We start from the raw sequence: 24,613 nt of genomic DNA on the forward strand, positions 1-24,613 counted from the left end.
TAAAACAGGTGTACCTCTTGATTGGTAAAAGTTATTTTTGTTTTGATTTCAAATTTGAATAGCAGAGAAGTAGAGAAAGATGTCATACCCTCTAACTTTTTGTCTAGCTTGTTGGGAAAGTGGTCAAAATTTCAGTTGTTTATAAAAAGTTAGAGAAAATTTTAGTTGATGCGTTTACTAAAACAACTGTAACTCTTGATTGGTAAAAGTTATTTCTGTTTTGATTTCAGATTTGAATAGCAGAGAAGTAGAGGAAGATTCCATATGTTCTAACTTTTTGTCTTACTTGTTGGGAAAGTGGTCAGAGTAGCTGATTTGTGTCAAAAGTTACATCGTTTACAGTATGTTGGAAGTCTGGGAGTTTTTAAACAATGGGGAGCTTTAGAATGTTGAAAAAAGTCCCATTAAAGTGAATGAAGATGGACAAAAAAAGGATAAAAAGCTTAATAGTTTAAAAAGTATAAAAGATATCAAAAAGTTGTATACAAGCACACTATTCCAGACCGGTCTACACGTTTTAAAGTTTGAACGACGTTTCTAGCTTAAACGGTGTAAGAGGAGTAGCGTGCCAAAGAATAAGAATAAGAAGAAGTACGTTGAAGATTTAAAGTGGGGACTCTTGCTTCGCAAGCCCCACTAATAAAAATGGTTGGTAATTGTGACAGAGAATGAATGAATCCTCGTCAACAATCTCCCTCTCAATCTCTGAGGGCGCTGTATAACCAGAACAGAGTGCCCCAGAATGGATGTTTTTGCAGTTCATTCCAGGGTCAGTCGGAAGCCGGACATTCGGGAAGGGGGTGGGGCCACGATACCTGAAGTCAGCGCCTTAATGCGGTAGGTGATGTGTCAGTCACGGATTGGAGGAGACGTGATTGGCCGCGCCACCGAAAGAGGGCATGACGGAGGGTTTTAAGGGGCAGTGGCCCCAGTGATCTGTTCCTTAGTTTTGATGGTTAAACTATAAGGACCGTATGCACAGGAGAATTAAAAGTACTGTGAGTGTTTTGTGTTTTGTTTGTTTGTCAGCTAACTGTCATTGTTTGTTTGGCTAGACAGCTAACACGAACCGGGAGCTGTCGCTGCACGCCAGCACCAAACCCCGGACTACACTGACCTACTGTTTGTGTTTGTCTTTCACCATTCACTTGCACTAGAGCACCCACTGTCAGGAGACATGTCTGTGTCTGTGTATTGTGTGTTTAAAAAGTGTTTTTATTATTTCGGGACTGTAACCCTACTTTTGCATGGCGCAATACACATTGATGTGTAGAGCCCATGCTTATTATTTAAAGTGTTGTTGGCACGCAACCCAGCTGAAAATAAAGAGCTGTTAATTGTGAACTGTCTTGTGTGTGTTTGTTCTGGAGCACTGCATCATCACTACACCTGCACACTGCAAGCCATTCCTTCACAGTAATCCATTTTTATCATTGCAAAAATGTTAGATGTAGGGAAACCTGCTTGGGGGATGCTATTGTGTATTATCAAAGCAGCATCTGAAAAGGATCCCCTTTGTTATACTGACAACCTTTTTACAGCAAACACTTACAGAGCTGCTATTTTATAGCTTTATAAGAAAAATATAGCTTTATAAGAAAAAATGATAGCCTTGCTCTGTTCGCTTAACTCAAACTATAAAGGAAGGCTGTGGATTTTAAAGTGGTCACAATGCAGTCAAATACCAAATTCAATATACTTTGAAGTTTAATCTTTTACCTTCAACTTACTAAACCCTCAATACACCATACACTAAGTTTTTGTCTTTTCTTTGGATACATTCCTCCCCCACATTATCATACAACAATCAGAGCCTTTTCTTGCACAACTGGCTGGATGATGCTCATGTAAGATTACAAGTGAAAAGTTAGTAAGAACACCTTCTTTCATAGCCAATGAACAATTTATAACTTGTTAGCTGGACAGTTTATTCTGAGTTCAGGCCATGGGAAGAATGGTGTGGAGTACTGCAACGTAACTTATAAGTGACTATATACTGGGATATTAGAACGGAACATATATTATATATAAAATTGCTACTGCTTCAAATTAATTCAACAATCTCTTTCATAATTGATCAAGCTTAACCGTAGATCATTATTACGCACAGTGTTAAGCATGTTAGCTGCAAGCTGTTAGATTGTTAATATACATTTTAAAGACTGAGAACAACAAAGCTAGAACAGTAATGCTTATTTTTGTGTTCACAACCAAGAGCATTTGACAAGAGCATTTGACAAGAGCTTTTGACAAGAGCATTTGATGAAATGTATGCCAGTAGATACAGGGAATACATTTCTATACCAGTTTAGGATGAATGTATTTATTTTAGGTAAAGCATAACATGAGACCATACGATGGCTAATTTAATGGAATTGTATGTGTGTATAAATTACATTTATATACAGACGTGCTCAAATTGGTTGGTACCCCTCCACAAAAAACGAAGAATGCACAATTTTCTCTGAAATAACTTAAAACTGACAAAAGTAATTGGCATCCACTATTGTTTATTCCATATTTAATAGAAATCAGAATTTGCTTTTGATTTTTTATTCAACATAATATTGTAAATAATAAAACAAATGAAAATGGCATGGACAAAAATGATGGGACCGCTAACCTAATATTTTGTTGCACAACCTTTAGAGGCAATCACTGCAATCAAATGTTTTCTATAGCTCTCAATGAGACTTCTGCACCTGTTAACAGGTAGTTTGGCCCACTCTTCCTGAGCAAACTGCTCCTGCTGTGTCAGGTTTGATGGTTGCCTTCTCCAGACTGCAAGTTTCAACTCTTTCCATTGATGTTCGATAGGATTCAGATCAGGACTCATAGAAGGCCACTTCAGAATAGTCCAATGTTTTGTTCTTATCCATTCTTGGGTGCTTTTAGCTGTGTGTTTTGGGTCATTATCCTGTTGGAGGACCCATGATCTGCGACTGAGACAGAGCTTTCTGACACTGGGCAGTACATTTCGCTCCAGAATGACTTGATAGTCTTGAGATTTCATTGTGCCCTGCACAGATTCATGGCACCCTGTGCCAGGCGCAGCAAAGCAGCCCCAAAACATAACCGAGCCTCCTCCATGTTTCACTGTAGGAACAGTGTTCTTTTCTTTGAAAGCTTCATTTTTTCATCTGTGAACATAGAGCTGATGTGACTTGCCAAAAAGCTCCAGTTTTAACTCATCTGTCCAAAGGACATTCTCCCAGAATGATTGTGGCTTGTCAATATGCATTTTAGCAAATTCCAGTCTGGCTTTTTTATGTTTTTCTTTCAAAAGTGTAGTCCTCCTGGGTGTTCTTCCATGGAGCCCACTATCGCTCAAAAAGCGACGGATGGTGCGATCACAAACTGACGTACCTTCACCTTGGAGTTCAGCTTGTATCTCTTTGGCAGTTATCCTTGGTTCTTTTTCTACCATTCGCACTATCCTTCTGTTCAATCTGGGGTCGATTTTCCTCTTGCGGCCGCGCCCAGGGAGGTTGGCTACAGTTCCATGGACCTTAAACTTCTTAATAATATTTGCAACTGTTGTCACAGGAACATCAAGCTGCTTGGAGATGGTCTTGTAGCCTTTACCTTTACCATGCTTGTCTATTATTTTCTTTCTGAATCTCCTCAGGCAACTCTCTCCTTTGCTTTCTCTGGTCCATGTTCAGTGTGGTGCACACAATGATACCAAACAGCACAGTGACTACTTTTCTCCATTTAAATAGGCTGAATGACTGATTACAAGATTGGAGACATGTGTGATACTAATTAAATAAACTAATTAGTTTGAAATATCACTATAATCCAATTATTTATTATCTTTTCTAAGGGGTACCAACAAATGTGTCCAGGCCATTTTAGAATATCTTTGTAGAATAGGCAATAATTCATCTCTTTTCACAACTTCTTTGCTTCTATGACATACCAAAGGCATGCAAGTATACATGATAAAATAGCATTTAATTTCATCACTTTTCAGGAAGAATGAAGCATTATTTCAAAGAGCTGTAAGGGTGCAAACAGATTTGAGCACGTCTGTATATATACCTTTAACATGTCTGAAGGGGACACTGTATTACTTAAAACGTGAGCTAACGTCTTCAAACCTGTTAACAGTGAGCAGTTACCTTGGGATTACACCCCAGGTTCAGACGCATTGATTGGACTAATGTATCCGCAGGCGACCTAAGACTCACCGTTGAAGCAAAGGTGGATGGAAAGACTCCATATCCCAGCTACAGTGGCATGCAAGACTCCATATCGCAGCTACCGGGGCATAAAATGTTATTTTTTTTTTCTTTTTTTGGGGATATTAGGAGTTAGGATGGTATTTACTCACGCATAGTTTTGAATGTAATTTCCGAATCTCTCCTTTAACATGTCTGAAGGGGACACTGTATTACTTAAAACGTGAATTACCGTCTTCAAACCTGTTAACAGTGAGCAGTAACCTTGGGATTACACCCCAGGTTCAGACGCATTGATTGGACTAATGTATCGGCAGGCGACCTAAGACTCAACGTTTCAACGGTGTCAGTAGTGCTCAACAGAAAAGAATGCATACAGAAAAATATTGTATAATGGCCATGGGCTTTGGTTTTGCCCAGAGCCGTAACTACGCATTTAGGTACCAGAGCCGTAACTAAGCATTTAGCTACCGGGGCATGCAAATATATATATATATATATATATATATATATATATATATATATATATATATATATATATATATATATAAATTGCATGCGCCTCCGGTTGAAGCAAACGGGGGTGGATGGAAAGACTCCATATCGCAGCTACAGGGTCATGCAAGACTCCATATCGCAGCTACAGGGAAATGAAATGTTCTTTTTTTTCTTTTTTTCTTTTTTTTTTGGATGTTAGGAGTTAGGATGGTATTTACTCGCGCATAGTTTTGAATGTTATTTCCGAATCTCTCCTTTAACATGTCTGAAGGGGACACTATATTACTTAAAACGTGAATTACCGTCTTCAAACCTGTTAACAGTGAGCAGTAACCTTGGGATTACACCCCAGGTTCAGACGCATTGATTGGACTAATGTATCGGCAGGCGACCTAAGACTCAACGTTTCAACGGTGTCAGTAGTGCTCAACAGAAAAGAATGCATACAGAAAAATATTGTATAATGGCCATGGGCTTTGGTTTTGCCCAGAGCCGTAACTACGCATTTAGGTACCAGAGCCGTAACTAAGCATTTAGCTACCGGGGCATGCATATATATATATATATATATATATATATATATATATATATATATATATATATATATATATATATATATAAATTGCATGCGCCTCCGGTTGAACGGGGGTGGATGGAAAGACTCCATTAAGTTCATTCCAAAGGCTTAATGCAGAATTAAATTAATTCTGAATTAAGTAAATACCTTTTTTATGGTTTCATTAAATTTACATTTGTGTATCAATTTTGCAATGTTGGCCATATTTTGTATCTTATTATTCTTATACCTTTCCCCCAAAGATACAGTGTGACAGCAGAGGAGATCAGGAAAAGGATAGGTCCACCTGAGAATGTGTCAGCCAATTCCCTGGTTGCATATCTAAGGGTAGATAAAAATAAAAAGAGTGAGCTTAAAAAGAAGATTGAAGAGACAGTTGGCATTAGTCCTGGCCCAACAACCACTGTAACTTCCCTGTGTTCCAAACTGACTGAGGGTACATTAGTAAATGTCCAGTGCAATGTCAACACACTAAAACATATCAATTAGTAGTATAACACATGGTACAATATACAGACCACTGCATTCAACAGCTTCAAAATACCTTATCTTAACAGTGTAGTGTGGGTAGCCTTGTTTTTAAAACCTAACAATCTAATTATATGTTTCCATTCTAAGTTGTCTTGCATTCAGGCACCAGCTTAAGTCAAATGTAACATGCAATCAGTAAACAATATATTTATCATTAAATAAATCCATTATTTGTGAATATAGAAAATGTAATGTCAGTCTTATTGTACGTTAAAAGTTGATTGTTACAATAATAGTAACACTTTTCTGTCTTCAGGAGAAGCCTGCGATTTAGGTGTGGGCATCGGCAAGTTGGCAGTAAGGATGATTCCTTTTGACAGGATCGCAGTTTTGGAGGGCTCGATCACAACCAAAGATGTTGCCATTGGAAAGCTTCATGAATTTAAGTATGTTTCTTTACTGTTTTACACTAGTGATGAAAAACGCAGGTGTACTGTAACCAAAATGTTAAATTACATCAAATCTGTAACAAAAAATACACGATGAATATGAAATATAGAAAAAGTAAAATCAGACCAAAATATTTCCTATGTACAAAACAATAAAGTTAGAAAGAGGGGTCAACCAGAGAAAGATATGATTGCAATCAAATGTGTGAAATTGTAAAAATAAAGTCAACAGAAGACTTAATTAAACTATATATTTTACCTCTCCAGTTTTTTATGCATGGCACTCATTTTGTGGAAGCACAATTATATCATATTAAATATAGAAGGCAGGATTTGCACTCTGCCTTTACCCGCTATGCCACTTGTGAGCCACAAATTATTATTTTTAAAGTGTAAAGGTACACTTTAAAACTTCTAAATAGACTTGCAGATTTTCTCAGGGTGATTTTTTCTGCTGGGCATCTCAATATTTTTTTGTTTTTATTTACATACCATTACAAGATAAAATGTTAGGAGCTAAAAACAATCCTCATTAAATATTGGGTAAAATCAGTGTCTGAGGCTAAAAGCAGCTTACATAAAACCACATGCCTGGTTTATTGAGTATTGCAGTACTAATTGTATTATTCATTATTTATATATATATATATATATATATATATATATATATATATATATATATATATATATATATATATATATATATATAGTACTGTGCAAAAGTTTTAGGCAGGTGTGAAAAAATGCTGTAAAGTAAGAATGCTTTCAAAAATAGACATGTTAATAGATTATATTTATCAATTAACTAAATGCAAAGTGAGTGAACAGAAGAAAAATCTAAATCAAATCCATATTTGGTGTGACCACCCTTTGCCTTCAAAACAGCATCAATTTTTCTAGGTACACTTGCACAAAGACAGGGATTTTGTAGGCATATAGTCAGGTGTATGATTAAACAATTATATCAAACAGGTGCTAATGATTATCAATTCAATATGTAGGTTGAAACACAATCATTAACTGAAACAGAAACAGCTGTGTAGGAGGAATAAAACTGGGTGAGGAACAGCCAAACTCAGCTAACAAGGTGAGGTTGCTGAAGACAGTTTACTGTCAAAAGTCGTACACCATGGGGTGTAGAAAAATGGCAGCAGGTGCTCTGGACTGATGAGTCAAAATTTGAAATATTTGGCTGTAGCAGAAGGCAGTTTGTTCGCCGAAGGGCTGGAGAGTGGTACACGAATGAGTGTCTGCAGGCAACAGTGAAGCATGGTGGAGGTTCCTTGCAAGTTTGGGGCTGCATTTCTGCAAATGGAGTTGGGGATTTGGTCAGAATTAAAGGTCTCCTCAATGCTGAAAAGTACAGGCAGATACTTATCCATCATGCAATATCATCAGGGAGGCATCTGATTGGCCCCAAATTTATTCTGCAGCATGACGACCCCAAACATACAGCGAAAGTCATTAAGAACTATCTTCAGCGTAAAGAAGAACAAGGAGTCCTGGAAGTGATGGTATGGCCCCCACAGAGCCCTGATCTCAACATCATCGAGTCTGTCTGGGATTACATGAAGAGAGAGAAGCAACTGAGGCTGCCTAAATCCACAGAAGAACTGTGGTTAGTTCTCCAAGATGTTTGGGCCAACCTACCTGCCGAGTTCCTTCAAAAACTGTGTGCAAGTGTACCTAGAAGAATTGATGTTGTTTTGAAGACAAAGGGTGGTCACACCAAATATTGATTTGATGTAGATTTTTCTTCTGTTCACTCACTTTGCATTTTGTTAATTGATAAATATAATCTATTAACATGTCTATTTTTGAAAGCATTCTTACTTTACAGCATTTTTTCTTGTATATATAAAACATGCTGCCACTATACATATAAATAGCTATTTCACTCTTACTTGAAGAGACCTTTGAGGTCCTTAACAGTTGTAATTAACCTCTATACTTTGTCCAGTTTTGTGTGCATTCTGTAATTCAAAAATAAAGGCGTGGGCTCATAACAGCACACGTTCAGCTCGATTTTAGTATCTGATTCTTTGCTCTGCTACCAATTATTCTTTTTCTAAAGGAACAGACTTTGAATTTGGAATCAGGTCTATGGGTATATAAAGCTCGATTAAGGGGTTCTTTGAGCTGATATGAATGCATGTCTATAGCATGGCTTCTTGCTCTTTCAATGCATTTTCTGTAAGCATGCAGCCTTATAATTTTTATTTTATTGCTGGCCATGCTATACTGTCCAAATGCTAGTTGGTGTGCACGTTTTACTACAGCATTCAACTCTGGAGATTCCTTATAATCACTGCTGTCACACCACTCCTTTAAGTCTGAAATCATCTTCTTTACACACAACAGTTGTGTGATTGACAATTTGCTGTGGTATTCACAAAGCAGTCCGTTACCTCTTGGTTAGGGTTCTGTGTACCAATTATCTCAGAAAGTCTTAGACAGACACATATTTCTCCAAGACTATTGGCAAGACAGGTACACTGTTGGTTTTGCACATGTACTACTCCAAAACTACCAGCACAATGTACAATTAAATGTTTTCCATCCCACTCATAGCAATGCTGTTCAGTTAGTGAACTGGCTAATTCTTTTCGAATTCCATCAATATCAATCCCCTGTTCTTTGCACATCATTTTTGGAAACTCAATATGCTTGCACAAATTACCCCTTTCAGAAACGGCGCATTCACATTTCATGCTAATTAAATCCACAGCATAACATTTTGCTTTATCTGCTTCTGAAGGCACTGTGCAATGGCCACCTGATTTGTAAACAAATTTATTTTGAAGGCCTTTGTTCTTCGTACGTAATGCAGATTCTGCAGTATCCTGTGTTTTGGAATCAGAAATCCTCTGAGCACCATGAAGACCTTCCAGATACCTGCACCATATACAAGACAGAATACAATTAGTAGAGCATTATTCTATTATTCACATGCTAAAAAAAGTTATGGGTTGTGTAAATTATATACATGACAAAAATGCATTTACCTGTGGTACACTATCTTCTTATTTGTACAGATACTGAAATAAATGTACACCACAACTTTATGTTCTAGAAAATTACAAATATAAAGTATAATGTATTTATTTTTTGAAATTCAACACTCATTTGCAACACTAGACCACATAAAAATGCTAGTATTGGAAATGTTACACAAACCTCTAGTAAGTGACCACCTTGGTATTAAGTAGTAGAAGTAGTTCATCAACTCGTCTGTTTGCATAGCCATGAAGAAACTGATACTTCATGCTGAAAAAAAATCTATGGGAAAAAAAGAAAAGCAAAAGCAATTTTTTATTTTTTTTATTTAGTATCACCAATTTTTTCCCTTTATCAGCAATTCAACTTGGCTGACCACAACAACTCCCCGCCTCCTCAGGAGGGATGAGACAAAGCATGCGCCCTCCGATACGAGCACTGTCAAAGCCATATGCTATTTTTCGCACTACAAGCCCAGAGCTCCCACCCCCTAGCGAACACATCGTTTGGAGGAGTCGATGCAGCTAGAAATGCCAACGCCCTGAACCTGCAGGCGCCAGGTCAATTGTGCGCCACCCTCTCAGAACTCCTGGCCAAAGATACTGTAGATACTGTGAAATTACTGAACTGCCAGTTTCTCTGTCTGTTTTGACAATCACTTCCTTTGACATCTTTTCAAACTCGGCAGCCTAAAATGAATGAAAATAAATATAAAAAATGTTAACAGAAAGACATGCATACCAAATAATTTTTTTTCAAAAAATACACGTTTGTCAATATACAAATTCTATTAAAAAGATGGGTAGTATAATTATGGTAAATGGATTATCCATGAATAAGCAACAGTATGTCATTATTGTGGTGAGAAGGAAATTAAAAAACAAACTTTGAACTCATCAATAAAGATCAGCACCTTATGACATTTGCTAACGTGGAAGAAAGAAAGAAAAAGAAACTTACTGTACTGCCTAATCACTTCATTTTTTGCAGACAGATTTTGACTGCATCCTCCATCACGTCGGACAATCCATCTGTGTACCGCCTTTAAAAAACAAAAAACTAAACGTTGATAATTATCACTGTCTAAGTCTGTGTTAGAAAGTACTATAGCACATGGTCTGTTTTTTGTTTGCTTTCAAAATTGTAACTATTGTACAATGATTTTTTAAAACTTATTGTATATTAGTTTTTTAATTAGTTTTGAATTTGCTATGTATCATGGATTGTGTAAATTACATAACAAAAATGATCATTATAATAAATCAAGTATAATCAAATCTAAGTATGAAGACACATGTAAAATGCAATTGGAATGAACAGTTTTCTGACTCTGCTACTTTGTTTCACTTTTGTTGGATCACATTAAGGAACAATGTTTTCATTTTTTATCAATCAGATTGTCATTCAATTCCCTTCCTGTAACCTTCAGACTTAGGAGATACCACATTTCTACCATAAAATCTTTTGTTTTATTTTATAATGCACACAAGTTTGCATTCTGTCATTTTGCCAAAAGCTGGTCTGGGAGGAGGCAGATATTTTTCTGAATATATAAGGCAGGGGTAGACACCCCTGGTCCTGGAGTGCCACAAACCAGTGATTCCCAACCCTGGTCCTGGAGGACCCCCTAACCTGCTGGTTATTGTTCCAACCGAGCTTGCAATTACTTAATCAAACTAATAATTTGCCTAATCAGAGCCTTTTAATTCTTTTAAACAGTTGGGGTTCCAAGTTAGGTGTAAAATTGTATAAGGAACTTGAATTCTCCAACTTTTTATAAGTTACATGATTTAAAAAGTCCAGTTTAAACTATTACTTAAATTAAGGGTTCAATTAAGTAATTGAGAGCTCGTTGGAACAAAAACCAGCAGGGTAGGTGGTCCTCCAGGACCAGGGTTGGGAACCACTGCCACAAACACTTCAGTTTTTTGTTTACCCCAAGACCCTTAATAAATTCATTGACTCAATGATTAGCTTAATTTATCAGAATTACCATTTGTTCCAGGGATTTAATAATTGATGATTAAGAGATACCTACAAACTCTGCAGGATTGTGGCACTCCAGGACCAGGGTCGCCTACCCCTGATATAAGGCTTTAAGACCTTGTATGTGAATTCTACATTATGGATATAAATACCCACTCTCAAGTACTTTTATACTAAGTGCAATTGAAATCAGTAGGTTATCTGTAGATATATTTAAGTAATTAGTCATTGAGGGTCGATTGCACTGTACCAGTTAGTCCACTTGATTCATCTAACTAGTGCAGGACTGGCTAACCCTGGTCCTTGAGAGCCACAGGGTCTTCTGGTTTTTGTTTTAACCGAGCCCTTGATAACTTAATTGACATTATTAATTGGTCTTAATTGGTCAAAATTCCCATGGGTGCCAGTTGATTAGTGTTTGATGATTTAGAGAGACCTATAAAACCTGCAGGATTGTGGCTCTCCAGTACCAGGGTTGGCCACCCCTGAACTAATGGAATGAGGAGGTTTAGTCCATGTACTTGGACTACAGTTAGTACTGTACACCTCTATTCTGAAAAATTTGCGGCCGCCCCAAAAGGTTAGCATTGAAATTCTGTTCAATATTTTTCGATGCCATTTTACGTAATACAACATTCTCGTTTTCTTTGCTGGTGCTGTAAGGTTTGTTAATATGGTTTTTAATTAGGTGTACTAAATACATCTTTTCCTCTATGGAAAAATTTTGGAACTCTTTTAGATGACATTTATTCTAATGAAGGGTTTTTAAACTGTTAAAAGTTTGATGTGACTTATCTTCTGCATTGCATCTGATATTGGTCCACATGGGCGGTCTAACGTGTTCTGCATGTTCACATCAGCTGAACCAATTCACATGATTAACTATTTGGTTTTGGTACGGTGCAATCGGGTCTGATTTGCAGCATTTGCTAGACTGCATTTTAGTCCACTTGGTATGGACCAAAGTCATTGCTACACTGCAATCAACCCGGAATGACCCCTAACCGAAAGTGGTTTTGGTTTTTTACCTGAAGTACATGGAACCAGCACAGCAACACCTTTGCATAAGGAAACACTGTGTGTACTGCATTGATTTCTTTCATGTCCCTATCTACCATGACACATCTGCAAAGGGAAATATAAAAAGGAAGTAGTACTTAATCTGTCTATCACTTCGTAAATTAAGAGAGCTGCATACAAAGCTGATTGTACCGCTACAAGGCTGCCAAATCGGGTAGCGTGAGATGGGAGGAGTGGTTGATTGCTGCCATACTTGTAGTTTTACTGGATGGGCTGCTAATTTTTTTAATTTTTTTTTTTAAACAAAATTCTACATAATAAGATAACTATATAAACCAGATTAAACTCGGTTTTAAATTAAACCCTATATTGGCATTATGTTGTTTCAAATATCACATTTTATGTTCATAATAATTTTTATATCAAACGACACATTACCACCCGAAACATTCTACAGTATAAGCTGTAAATTATGCAATCATGAAATACCATTGCCATGTAAGTTACTCATCTTAATCTGTTTATCCTTTGCATTTCATACATAAACTTCAACTATGAATTTTAAAACATATCTTGGCTGAAACTCTCCAACAGCTTCCTGAACTTTTTTCAGACAGTGACAAGATGTCGTCACTGGATTCCTCACTCACAATAAAAAATGCTACAGGTATTCCTCGGCCTTGGTTGCTCTTCACTAGCACAGCATAAAATGCAAAACCATACTGAGTTGCGCCCATGTGTAGAATTGTTGCTCACAAATGTAAAAGAAACGTACGCTCCACATCTATTGGCACGAGTTATTGAAGGTGCTCCTGAGGATTTACCTTTTGGTTTATTGGACCTTTCACATTGCCAATGAAAGTGATTTTCCCATCTTTTTTTGATAGCTACAAATGTGCCATTTGCATTCTCCTTAAGACATGTCAAGTGATTTTGCATAAAATCCTCTCTTGAATCTCGTTTTACAATATGTATCGTTCTCTGCACACGTGCGTCAGACTCCTTGCGCAGAGAGTCTTCAAGTGATGAGATCCAGAAACGTTCCATATAATACAACTTAACAGAAGAAGATATTCATATTCATATTTAAGGCGTAACTCAACATATTTTAATGCCTTTGTGTGCATACGTTCTGCTAAAAACAGTGTATTTTGAGAAGATGAATAAAACATCCTACCTTTTTCATTCCAAATCTGTTCTGCTGCAAAACCTTGGCGCGCAGTTTTCAGTTTGAATGTGAGGGCGTGGATACAGGCAGCTTTTGCCCTTAGAAGGCGTGTTTCCTTTGTGATGTAACTGAGGAGGCGGGTTTTCGCAGAGAGGTGTTTTATTATCTGCCTAATAGGCAGACCTGCCTGCCAGTCGAAGTTAGGGGCAAACTTCTCTCCTGTGCGTATAATTACTGAAATCTATGCATGAAAGGCAACGGCAGCAGCACGGCCGCTCCGATTCCAATCGCCATACCGTCTACACAAACCGTTTGTTCTGACACAAGCCACATAACGTACAATTAGTGGGGCTGAGCAACAAGGCTGTGAAAGTGATACCTCAGAACACCAAGGAAACAAAAAGCTTTAGATGAGAACAGGGTATTTTAAAAATACACCGGTGGCTGCAAACACGTACTGACAGCACCACGAGTTTGAAAATACATCACAAACGCATGCTTCACTAGTGTGACAAAAATGTTGGTTACTTGGTCCCCGGTCTTAAACAGAAAGTGACCGGAAAAGTACTTCTCACAACTTTGTTCACATACAACAAACAGTTAAACCATAGCCGCCAGGCACTACTATATCAATACTTTTTAATGAATACGTCGTTAAAATATAGTCTATGGTAGGCTTCTAATTTATGTTGGAAAACATCGTAACAAAGGTATTTTAAACCAATAAAACAGCAGGTAGTCTGACTCCAAAAAGTAAACAGAAAATAAACACAAATAAAAATGACTTAAAAACAGTTTAAACAAGTCATTTTATCTGAGGTATACATAACGTACGGGTTACAAACGCGGAAAACACTAATACTTAGAAAGGGTAGTTTTTGCTTTGAACGTCAGGCAAGCGTAATTATTTGTAATAGGAACTTACAGATTTAACTGTAGCTTCCCCAGGAACATGATGCAAAAACAGTTTTAATACGATGCTACCTTACAAGCGCTCACTTCTGAAACGCACAGCCACTGACATTGACTTTGTTGTTTGTTTTTCCTACCTTTGATGATCATAAAGGATGTGTCCAGGTGAAAATCAGCGTTTGTCGTGAAAAGTACAATCTGCTGCAGAGAGTGAATAGTAACACTCTCAAGTGGAAGACGTGTTAAACGAACGTGATGTTTCTTGGGTGGCTAAATTATCCAATGGGGGTATTAGGTGTCAGGGGTGTACTATTCATTCATAAGTCATGACAGGGTTTTCTGAGGCAGAGTGGATGAGTAAAAAAATAGAGCAGCCAGCAAGGTGGGTTTGGTTAGACACCGCCGTGACTCAGAAAAGGGCTGGCGCTGCACTATGCGAATGGAGGGGGGTGCATAGAAAGGAGGGGCCGACCAACAGCAGGAGAGAGAAAGAAAGAAAGATTCTCTTTGTGTGTCTCTGGGGTTTAGGGGGTGCAATATGTTTGGGCTTTTGATTAATAATTAGCCATACTGATAGCGTTTTGCTTAACTAGAGTCTATTTAGGATTAATATTGCTTTTATATTGCGACTCGATCATTTTATATGAATAAAGGTCATTTTAGATTGTATATCGTATATTTTATTTTATTATCGTATAATAATTGTTGAATGTATTATTCATGTACACGGCCGGGATTTTGTAATATTTATACACAACCAATTCATATGACTAAAAGGCAAATTACAGTTTGTAATGGCGTACGCGACTTTAGTGTTCACTTTATTGAAATATACGATGTGCTTATTAATACATGAATTAATGATGGCTGGAATTCAATAACTGCAATATTTCTTTATTCTGTTATTATATTTATATGTTATCTATCTATCTAGTTATTTGTCTGTCTGTCTGTCTGTCTGTCTGTCTGTCTGTCTGTCTGTGTCTATCTGTCTGTCCCCAAAGTGTCCCAAAATATATTGTAGATATGATGTAGGTATATTGTGTATAAATCACACAGGGATAGGACAGAATCCCTGCTATACTTTTATTATTATTATTATTTATTTCTCAGCAGACGCCCTTATCCAGGGCGACTTACAATAGTAAGCAAATACATTTCAAGTATCACAGTACAAGTAATAATACAATTAAGAGCAAGATAAATACAATGACTTTGGTTCAAGCAAGTACAAGTGTGACAAAATACAATTCAATAATACAACAGATAACAGTGTCAGTGATAGTTACATCAGGATATGATTAAATACAAAATACTACAGATTAAACACTTGGCAGATTACAGTACTCTGAAGTATAGGATTAAATGCAGTAAAATAGGGGGCAGATAAGAGCAAGTAAAGCACATTTAAAGGGGAAAAACAGAGGAGTTCTACAGGTGCTGTCTGAAGAGGTGAGTTTTAAGGAGGCGCCGGAATGTGGTCAGGGACTGGGCAGTCCTGACATCTGTAGGAAGGTCATTCCACCACTGCGGAGCGGTCCATGCAGTTGTGTTTGTGTTCTGTAATCCCCGCTGTCTATGTTTACGTGTGTTTATTCCCTCCCGCTGTATTCCGCAGCTGCTTTGTTTACCTTTAGTGTATGTGTTCCTATGTATAATGTAACCTGTCTGTTTGTCTTCCCTGGTCTGTTAAGATTGGTTTTTATTAGTCTGTCCCCATTGATCCTAGTGTGTGGATGAGGGCCAATGGGATATGTGCCTGAGCCCTGATACCCTATTTGCATAAGGGGGATGGGGCTAATGTTATAAGAAGGCGCTGCGACACCATCTTGTTGTTGTATGGAGTAAAGTGGTTGAATGCAGAGAAGCAGACAGAGCAGTGGACTCTGGTGGGTGCGAGCTAGCGTCCGAAAATAAAAGCATTGAACCAAGAACCAAGCGTGTCTCCTGTTTTCTGCCTCCTGTTGAAATGCTACAGTGGTGTCAGAGCGGGATTTGAGATGGAACCCCCGAGCATCAAGCAGGAGAGGTTAAAAGATGGAGAGATGTACCATGAGCTGGAGCGGCTGCTCCAGTGCAAGAAGGAGCTCGGCCTGATGGAGGAACAGGCCAGGTTCAGTGAGGAGAGACGAGTCACCAAAAAAGACGGTGGTCACCAGCTGTAGAGCACATGGGGCCCAGCTGGTGGTACAGCAGGACGGCAGAGCGCAAAGTTGCCCAGCTTTGATGGCACCACGAACTGAGAGGCCTTCCATGCTCAACTAACTGTGCTGGGTAAGCTGTGCAAGTGGAGCGAGGGCGACAAGGCACAGCAACTGACGGTGGCACTGAGAGGGGATGCCCAGATGGTGCTGTTGAACCTGGTCAAGGAAGAGATGGGCAGCTACCATAACCTGGGTGAGACCGCCTTCGACCAGGAGGTCTGGGTCCAGGATCAGTGCATCCTGGGGCTCAACTTCCTTCAACGGGCGACAGGGACAGTGACCAGGGCTGGGCCGTCTCTCCTCCTAGATGACCATTACCATCCCCAGCGCAACAGTCACTGCAGGAACCCTGGTAAATGCCAGCCCTTTCAAGGGCTCCTGCAATGGGCGCGATCCGAGAGCAGAACACAGAGGGGTGAAAGAAGGAGTTTGAGCACCTCTTTGCAGTCAGACCGGAGGATGGGGGACGGACTGGGATGGTCCAACACCAGATCGACACTGGCCGATCCCCACCCAGTCGGGAACCACCCCACCGGCTGCCCCTGTTCCGACACAAGGTGGCTGCGGGGATTATCCAGGAGATGCGGGGGGCTGGGGTGATTTAGCAGTGTGGAGTATAGGGCAGCAGTGTGAAGTAGTGGTTAGGGCTCTGGACTCTTGACTGGAGGGTTGTGGGTTCAATCCCCAGTGGGGGACACTGCTGCTGTACCCTTGAGCAAGGTACTTTACCTAGATTGCTCCAGTAAAAACCCAACTGTATAAATGGGTAATTGTATGTAAAAAAAAAAAAATGTAATTTTATGTATAAATAATGTGATATCTTGTAACAATTGTAAGTCGCCCTGGATAAGGGTGTCTGCTAAGAAATAAATAATAAAAATAATAATAATAATAATAATAATAATAATAATTTAGCAGAATGCAGAGAAGCGGACAGAGCAGTGGACTCTGGTAGGTGTGAGTTAGCGTCCGGAAATAAAAGCATCGAACCAAGAACCAAGCGTGCCTCTCCTGTTTTCTGCCTCCTGTTGAAACACTACAATACTGTCAATAGGGTCTACTGTGGTGAAGATAATTAAATTGTTTTCAAGGGAAGGGAAGTTGAGAGTTGGAAATCTGCAGTAAAGTGTGTTCTCCAGAGTGAGCACATTTGAAACTGCTCTCTGTGAAACACCATGCAGAAGCACCTGCCAACTAAGCGCCTATCCGCCTCTAGCAGGCTGTCAGATAAGCCTTGCTCATTGTGACTAAAAATGACTTTTTTATATCCCAAGAATCCCAAATCAGGGGGAAACCTGGAACAGCCATTATCTACAGTGCATGCTACAGCTTAGTCGCTCCCAGTAGCAGCTGGTGGCTGTAGTGTTCCACTATGTGTGAGTTTGCTTTGTTTGACAAAAGATGTGTCCCCTAGTTGTTCAATAAATTATATTATTACCCAAGTAGTATCTATAAAATAAACAGCAGATACTGCATGTTTCATTATGGAATAATACTATCACTCAAGACTAGCCTAATATCACACAAGTGGCAAAGGCAAAGTTACTATCTAATACTAAACATAGTACAATACAAAATGTGAAAAAGAAGTACAAATATTATTAGAATACACTTTATAACAAGAACAGTTTCATTAAGAAATATTGATTACGATATCACAATGGTAATCCACTTTTGCAGATAACATTATTTATGTTTAAGACTGTGCATACTGTATAAAAAGAACGTTCTGGTGTGTTAGAAACTGAATTATGTCTCCGCCTAGTGGACATTACAATATTTTATATTGTTGGGGAAAATAAAAATATCTTATTGTTGGGGAAAATAAATATAATTTTCACTTTTAATTGGGCTTAGTGTGTTGAAAGAAAAGGTTTCAGAAATGAATGTACAGTGGTTTAATACTATGGTGGTTTGCTTTCATACATAATACATGTCAGTGACTTTGATAGAGGCCTGAGAACAAGTATTTTACTGGCAGGCAATTATATTCCAAAGACTGCACAAGTTTATGTTTCATAAGGAAGTCTCAGAAATGATGAGTCATTTTGGGGTTCCTGAGTGGCGCATCTGATAAAGGCGCTCCGTGTGGAGTGCAGGATGCGCCCTATAGCCTGTATAATATTTTTCTGTATGCATTCTTTATCCAAGGCGACATACAGAGACTAGGGTGTGTGAACTATGCATCAGCTGCAGAGTCACTTACAATTACGTCTCACCCAAAAGACAGAGCACAAGGAGGTTAAGTGACTTGCTCAGGATCACACAATGAGTCAGTGGCTGAGGTGGGATTTGAACCGGGAACCTGGTTACAAGCCCTGTTCTTTAACCACTGGACCACACAGCCTAATACAACATTTATATAAAATATATTAAAATATCATGATATAACAAGATTTGTTTAAATGATTATCCAGATACAGTATAATATACATAAGAAATTGAAATTGACTTTCAGCACACACAAAAAAAATAAAGTAAAACATCTTTGGTGATCTGGGAGAGGAGAGTGCTGCAAGTTCCTTATTATTTCAGTGTTTCAGCCACACCTAATAAGATTGCATGAATGGCATTAACACATGCTCACAGTCCCTACACTGGGTAGAATGGAATTGCTCTTCCTGTGAAATGAGAAAACGTTTTTCACAGTAATCATTACCCAACATCCTTTGAAGACCTGCAGCAACATATAGGCAAGGTTGATAAGGACTTCAGTTAAAATTCTGGTCTACCTGGATTAGTTTCTTGTGGTTTTACCCTAGAAGATAAATATCTAGAATATGGGAATATTGCCTGCAAGTGAGTAAAATGTTTTTCTTTCTTACGTTAGAAGTTGTTTCACCTTGAATGGAACTACCATATATCTGCAGAAATTAACTTTCAATGGATACTATGTCTCAAGTTAGAAATACGAGTTTCATTAGAGTTAATTTTGTTCAGTTTAAATAATAAGTAATGCAAATAAATACATAGTTTTAAGAATACAATTTTATCTATTTCTACCAACCTTCATTGTTTTGTCTGTTTCAGACCCCTCTACATAGGGGCAGGAATAGCCACAGTCAGTGTGACCACAAGCAGGCAGACAAGCAGCAGTGACCTCATCTTCAGAGCTCAACACTGAACCACAAGCATGTTGCAGGATGTTATATAGCAGTTTAGCTTAGGGCTCCTCTCAATTTCAAAAACCTCACAAAACAGCAAGAGAATGATATAGCAGTTTGGTGTACTGTAAAGCCTATAAAGTGAGATTTGGAGTGAAGATCTTTTACGAATGTTGAAGTATTGATGGATTAAATAATACTTAATATTTATGTAACTTCTGGACTTACAGAGACTAGGGTGAGTGAACTATGCATCAGCTGCATAATGGATTTAATTATGAGTTTTTGCCACTGAACAACACAAAAAAGTCCATAATGTCAAAGTGAAAAATAAAATCTACAAATTGTTCTAAATTAATTACAAATACAAAACAGAAAATAATTGATTGCATAAGTATTCACCCCCTTGAGTCAATATTTGGTAGAGGCACCTTTGGCAGCAATTACAGCCACGAGTCTATTTGTATAAGTCTCTACCAGCTTTGCACATCTGGACACTGCAATTTTTGCATCTTCACGAGCTTTCCAGGCCCTGACGCAGAGAAGCATCCCCATAGCATGATGCTGCCACCACCATGCTTCACGGTAGGGATGGTGTTCTCAGGATGATGTGCGGTGTTAGGCTTGCGCCAAACATAGCGCTTAGCGTTGTGGCCAAAAAGCTCTATTTTGGTCTCATCACACCATAGAATCTTCTTCCACTTGGTCTCAGAGTCTCCCACATGCCTTCTGGCAAACTCTAGCCGAGATTTGATGCAAGTTTTTTTCAACAATGGCTTTCTTTTTGCCACTCTCCCATAAAGGCCAGTTTTGTAAAGCACCCGGGCTATTGTTGCCGTATGCACAGTGTCTCCCAGCTCAGCCGTGGAAGACTGTAACTCCTTTAGAGTTGCCATAGGCCTCTTGGTGGCCTCCCTGGCTAGTGCCCTTCTCGCCCGGATACTCAGTTTTTGAGGACAGCCTTTTCTAGACGGATTCACAGTTGTGCCATATTCTCTCCATTTCTTAATAATGGACTTTACTGTGCTCCGGGGGATATTCAATGCCTTGGAAATGTTCTTATATCCTACCCGATTGGTGCGTTTGAAGAACCTTATTCCGGATTTGCTTTGAATGTTCCTTCATCTTCATGATGTAGTTTTTGTTAGGAAATGTACTAACCAACTGTGGGACCTCCCAGAGACAGGTGTATTTAACCTGAAATCATGTGAAACACCTTAATTGCACACAGGTGGACACCATTCAACTAATTATGTGACTTCTAAAGACAATTGGTTGCACCAGAGCTTATTTAGGTGTGTCATAGCAAAGGGAGTGAATACTTATGCAATCAATTATTTTCAGTTTTATATTTGTAATTAATTTAGAACAATTTGTAGATTTTATTTTTCACTTTTCACTTTTTGTGTTGATCAGTAGCAAAAACTCCTAATTAAATCCATTTTGATTCCATTTGTAACACAATAAAATGTGGAAAAGTCCAAGGGGGGTGAATACTTTTGAGTGTCACTGTGTGTGTATATATATATATATATATATATATATATATATATATATATATATATAATGATAAGTCAGTCCGTCCTATAACCTCCAGATGTCCACATGACCAAATACAAATTCCCCATAAACTGATCTAAAGAATAAATAAGTTATTAACACATTAACTATTGGCTAATGAGTAATTATAGCTATAGAAATTGAGGCAATCAAGGCTTTTGGTTTTAGAAAAAGAAAAAAAACATGACTGTGCCAGATTACAAAATGTACATCAGTACCCATTTGCAGTCATGCACTGTGACGACAATATATTTTTCATAATCTGCCATTTATCTTTAGAACATTATAGAAAGGCTTTAGTAGACAGACATTTGAAATTACTGAAAAAAGAGATCTTAAAGTTGCAACCCTTAGCATATAGATGAATCATTTCCCTGATGTTAAAAACCAAATTGCAACCAGAGATATATTTTTTTAAAATATTGCTCGAGCAGGAATATGTATTTTAAAGATCCTCAAGGAGGCTAGTAATCCAAGATTCAGGGCCACACTGTAAATGGCACTGCCTATATCTTGAAGAAATACTTAAATAAAAATATTATAATAGAAATCCCAAATCCAAGAAAGAAGATAACCACTCTAATTTTTTTAAGCCTTTAAGAAATTGGATTTAAAGCTTGATTAGTCATTAGCCTTTTCTGTGTGTTAATTCATTATGTCAAAATTGGTAATGTTTAATTATTGTTAATTACACATATTAGGTGTACTCCACTGACATTGTGTGGTTGTAGGACTAATTTACAGGTCAGAAAACCTTTAAAAGATTGCATGAAATTCTCAAGGACTTATTCAAGTGTTAAAGCTTTGTGAACACAACAAAACAGCTGTCAAAAGCATTCTGTCTTAAAAAGACATAAATCCATTAAAATGAACACCCTCCCACCAACCCACATCCTTCACACACATGCATATACACAAACACACACAAGAAGAATACCAATTTCAAAAGATACCAAAATAAACTCAAGAACAAAGTGTTTTTTATTTTTGTTCTTTATTAAAATGTCTTCATCTAGACAATGTGGGGAAGCTATAAAAAAAGGCCAACAAGATGCTCGGATATATTGTGATAAGTGTTGAATTTAAATCAAGGGAAGTAATGTTAAAACTTTACAATGCATTAGTAAGACCTCATCTAGAATATTGTGTTCAGTTCTGGTCACCTCGTTACAAAAAGGATATTGCTGCTCAAGAAAGAGTGCAAAGAAGAGCGACCAGAATTATCCCGGGTTTAAAAAGGCATGTCATATGCAGACAGGCTAAAAGAATTGAATCTATTCAGTCTCGAACAAAGAAGACTACGCGGTGATCTGATTCAAGCATTCAAAATGCTAAAAGGTATTGACAATGTCGACCCAGGGGACTTTTTCGACAAGGACCAGGAGTCACAAATGGAGATTAGATAAAGGGGCATTCAGAACAGAAAATAGGAGGCACTTTTCTACACAGAGAATTGTGAGGGTCTGGAACCCGCTCCCCAGTAATGTTGTTGAAGCCGACACCCTGGGATCCTTCAAGAAGCTGCTTGATGAGATTCTGGGATCAATAAGCTACTAACAACCAAAAGAGCAAGATGGGCCGAATGGCCTCCTCTCGTTTGTAAACTTTCTTATGTTCTTAAAATGTTTGTTTACTTAGGCATGAGCATGCTGTATATGCTATCCTGACACAGATACATGATTTACTAGCGCAGGATTAAAAAAAAAAAAAAAAAAAAAAAGAACAATATTTGGTTATCAGGCCAACATGCATTTGACTGTGATTTTTCTGCACTTCGACTGGCAGGATCACGACGTCACTTGTTGGATCCACCTTCACATTAGGACAGGATCAGCTGTATGCTGGGGAAAGGGGAGAATCCTTTTAATAAAACTTCCCATGTAGTTTGTTTAATGTTTGGTATCACTTATCCTCAAAATGGGCAAAATCTGCTACGATCACAAGATATATGGTGTCTGATTTAGTTGCTTGATAAGGAAGAAATCTAGATGGTGCTATTTTTTCATCAGCGTGTGTCAACATTCTATAGAACCATTGAATAGTAGACACCTCTATCTGGTAAATAGGGGCATATTAATCAAGCTTGTAAAAACTGAAGCATTTCACTTTTTTTTTTTTTTTTTTATAAATTTAGTCGTTGCCAATTATTTTTTATTATTTTCTCCCCAATTTGGAATGGCCAATTATTTTATTATGCTCAGTTCACCGCTACCACCCCAGGGCTGACTCTGGAGGGCGAAGACAAACACACGCTGTCCGGTTTCATCCTAGGAATCTGAAAAATAGTAATGGCATTTGCAAAGTTGTTTCTATTATCAATAATTGTATTAAGAGTTCCAAAATAATGCAATGTAAACAAAAACTGACAAGTTTAAATATCTTTTAATTGATTTTTAAAAAACAAATTAAAAAAATGGACTAACTGAAGGTGACATGTTTTCTGATTGATTTGGTAATGAAGTGCCACATAACACTGCAGTCTAGGGAATGGCTACAGGAAAGATAACTTACTGTTACAGGAGCCTCCTTTTAGCTGATATTACAGATAGGCAGCCCAGACAAGGTCTTGGACGTCTCTTTGGGTTGGCTTCAAATTGTCTCTTTTCTCTGATCGGAATGTCTGGAGGGGAGGTGGCCTTCTGGTAAGATAGCAATAAGATTTAAAAAATGACATCTCTGTAAAAATTAAAAAAGGCAGTACCCCACCATCAAGAATAATTTTACACTAAAATATTTTGTCTTATTAACTTTAATTAACACCAACGATATTCATCCACAAATTAGTTCATTGTGTAAACATATCCCAGGGTTTCTACTGCGCATCTCCTTCTACCTTCCTTAGCTCCACACATTCCCACAATCCCCTTCTGCTACTGCACACTCTGAAAAGAGATCCCACTGGATGAGATTGTTTATTACATCTTTAAAGGGAGCGTATAAAACCAATGAACTACTCCATTGCATGTTAAACTTATTTTCGATCAACCAATGAGTTAGAAATAAGTGTGCATGACATGGCCAGTGACTGTGACTTATTCGTGCTGCAAATGATTTGATGTTACACCACCACTCTCTTACTTCAGACAAACACCACAACCCCTAGTCCTTTACACATTTACACATTTTTTATAAACAAAACACAAAACATCCATATAAGATGGATATGTGTAAAATATCTGAATCATTGATATGTCCAGAGGGTGAAACAATGTGGCAGGAAAATGGTTTATTTTTATGGGACAGCACTGGTAATGGAACCTAAGTTAAAAAAAATAAAAATAAAATAAGGAAGATAAGCTGTGTACCAAACATAGACAATAACTCAAAAGTGAATTAAGTTTCCGATTGTATACCTGGCTATACACAGTTACTACTGATATAAAGACATTTTGGCTCATCTAACCTAGGTCTATGGCATATCCTGAAAACAGATTATTACAAAAATATGATTTCAAACAGCATACAAATGTAAGGGGACAGAGA

The 24,613-nt window shown here is 37.9% G+C and overlaps 1 long non-coding RNA gene across 2 annotated transcripts; it reads right to left on the bottom strand.

Annotated features, from left to right (window-relative positions):
- Window positions 1-7,991: 7,991 nt before the first annotated feature.
- On the bottom strand, window positions 7,992-14,729 carry LOC117408852 (uncharacterized). Of its 2 annotated transcripts, XR_009309032.1 has the most exons (5): window positions 13,007-13,052; window positions 12,191-12,287; window positions 10,137-10,218; window positions 9,357-9,458; window positions 7,992-9,074 (listed from the first exon to the last, which is right to left on the bottom strand). It is a non-coding gene; the product is annotated as an uncharacterized LOC117408852 (long non-coding RNA). The 2 variants fall into 2 exon arrangements; XR_009309031.1 differs by lacking the exons at window positions 12,191-12,287; window positions 13,007-13,052 and adding an exon at window positions 14,400-14,729 and having other exon boundaries at window positions 7,994-9,074.
- Window positions 14,730-24,613: the final 9,884 nt, after the last annotated feature.

Source organism: Acipenser ruthenus, chromosome 2 (assembly GCF_902713425.1).
Source record: "Acipenser ruthenus chromosome 2, fAciRut3.2 maternal haplotype, whole genome shotgun sequence".
NCBI classification, from domain to species: domain Eukaryota; kingdom Metazoa; phylum Chordata; class Actinopteri; order Acipenseriformes; family Acipenseridae; genus Acipenser; species Acipenser ruthenus.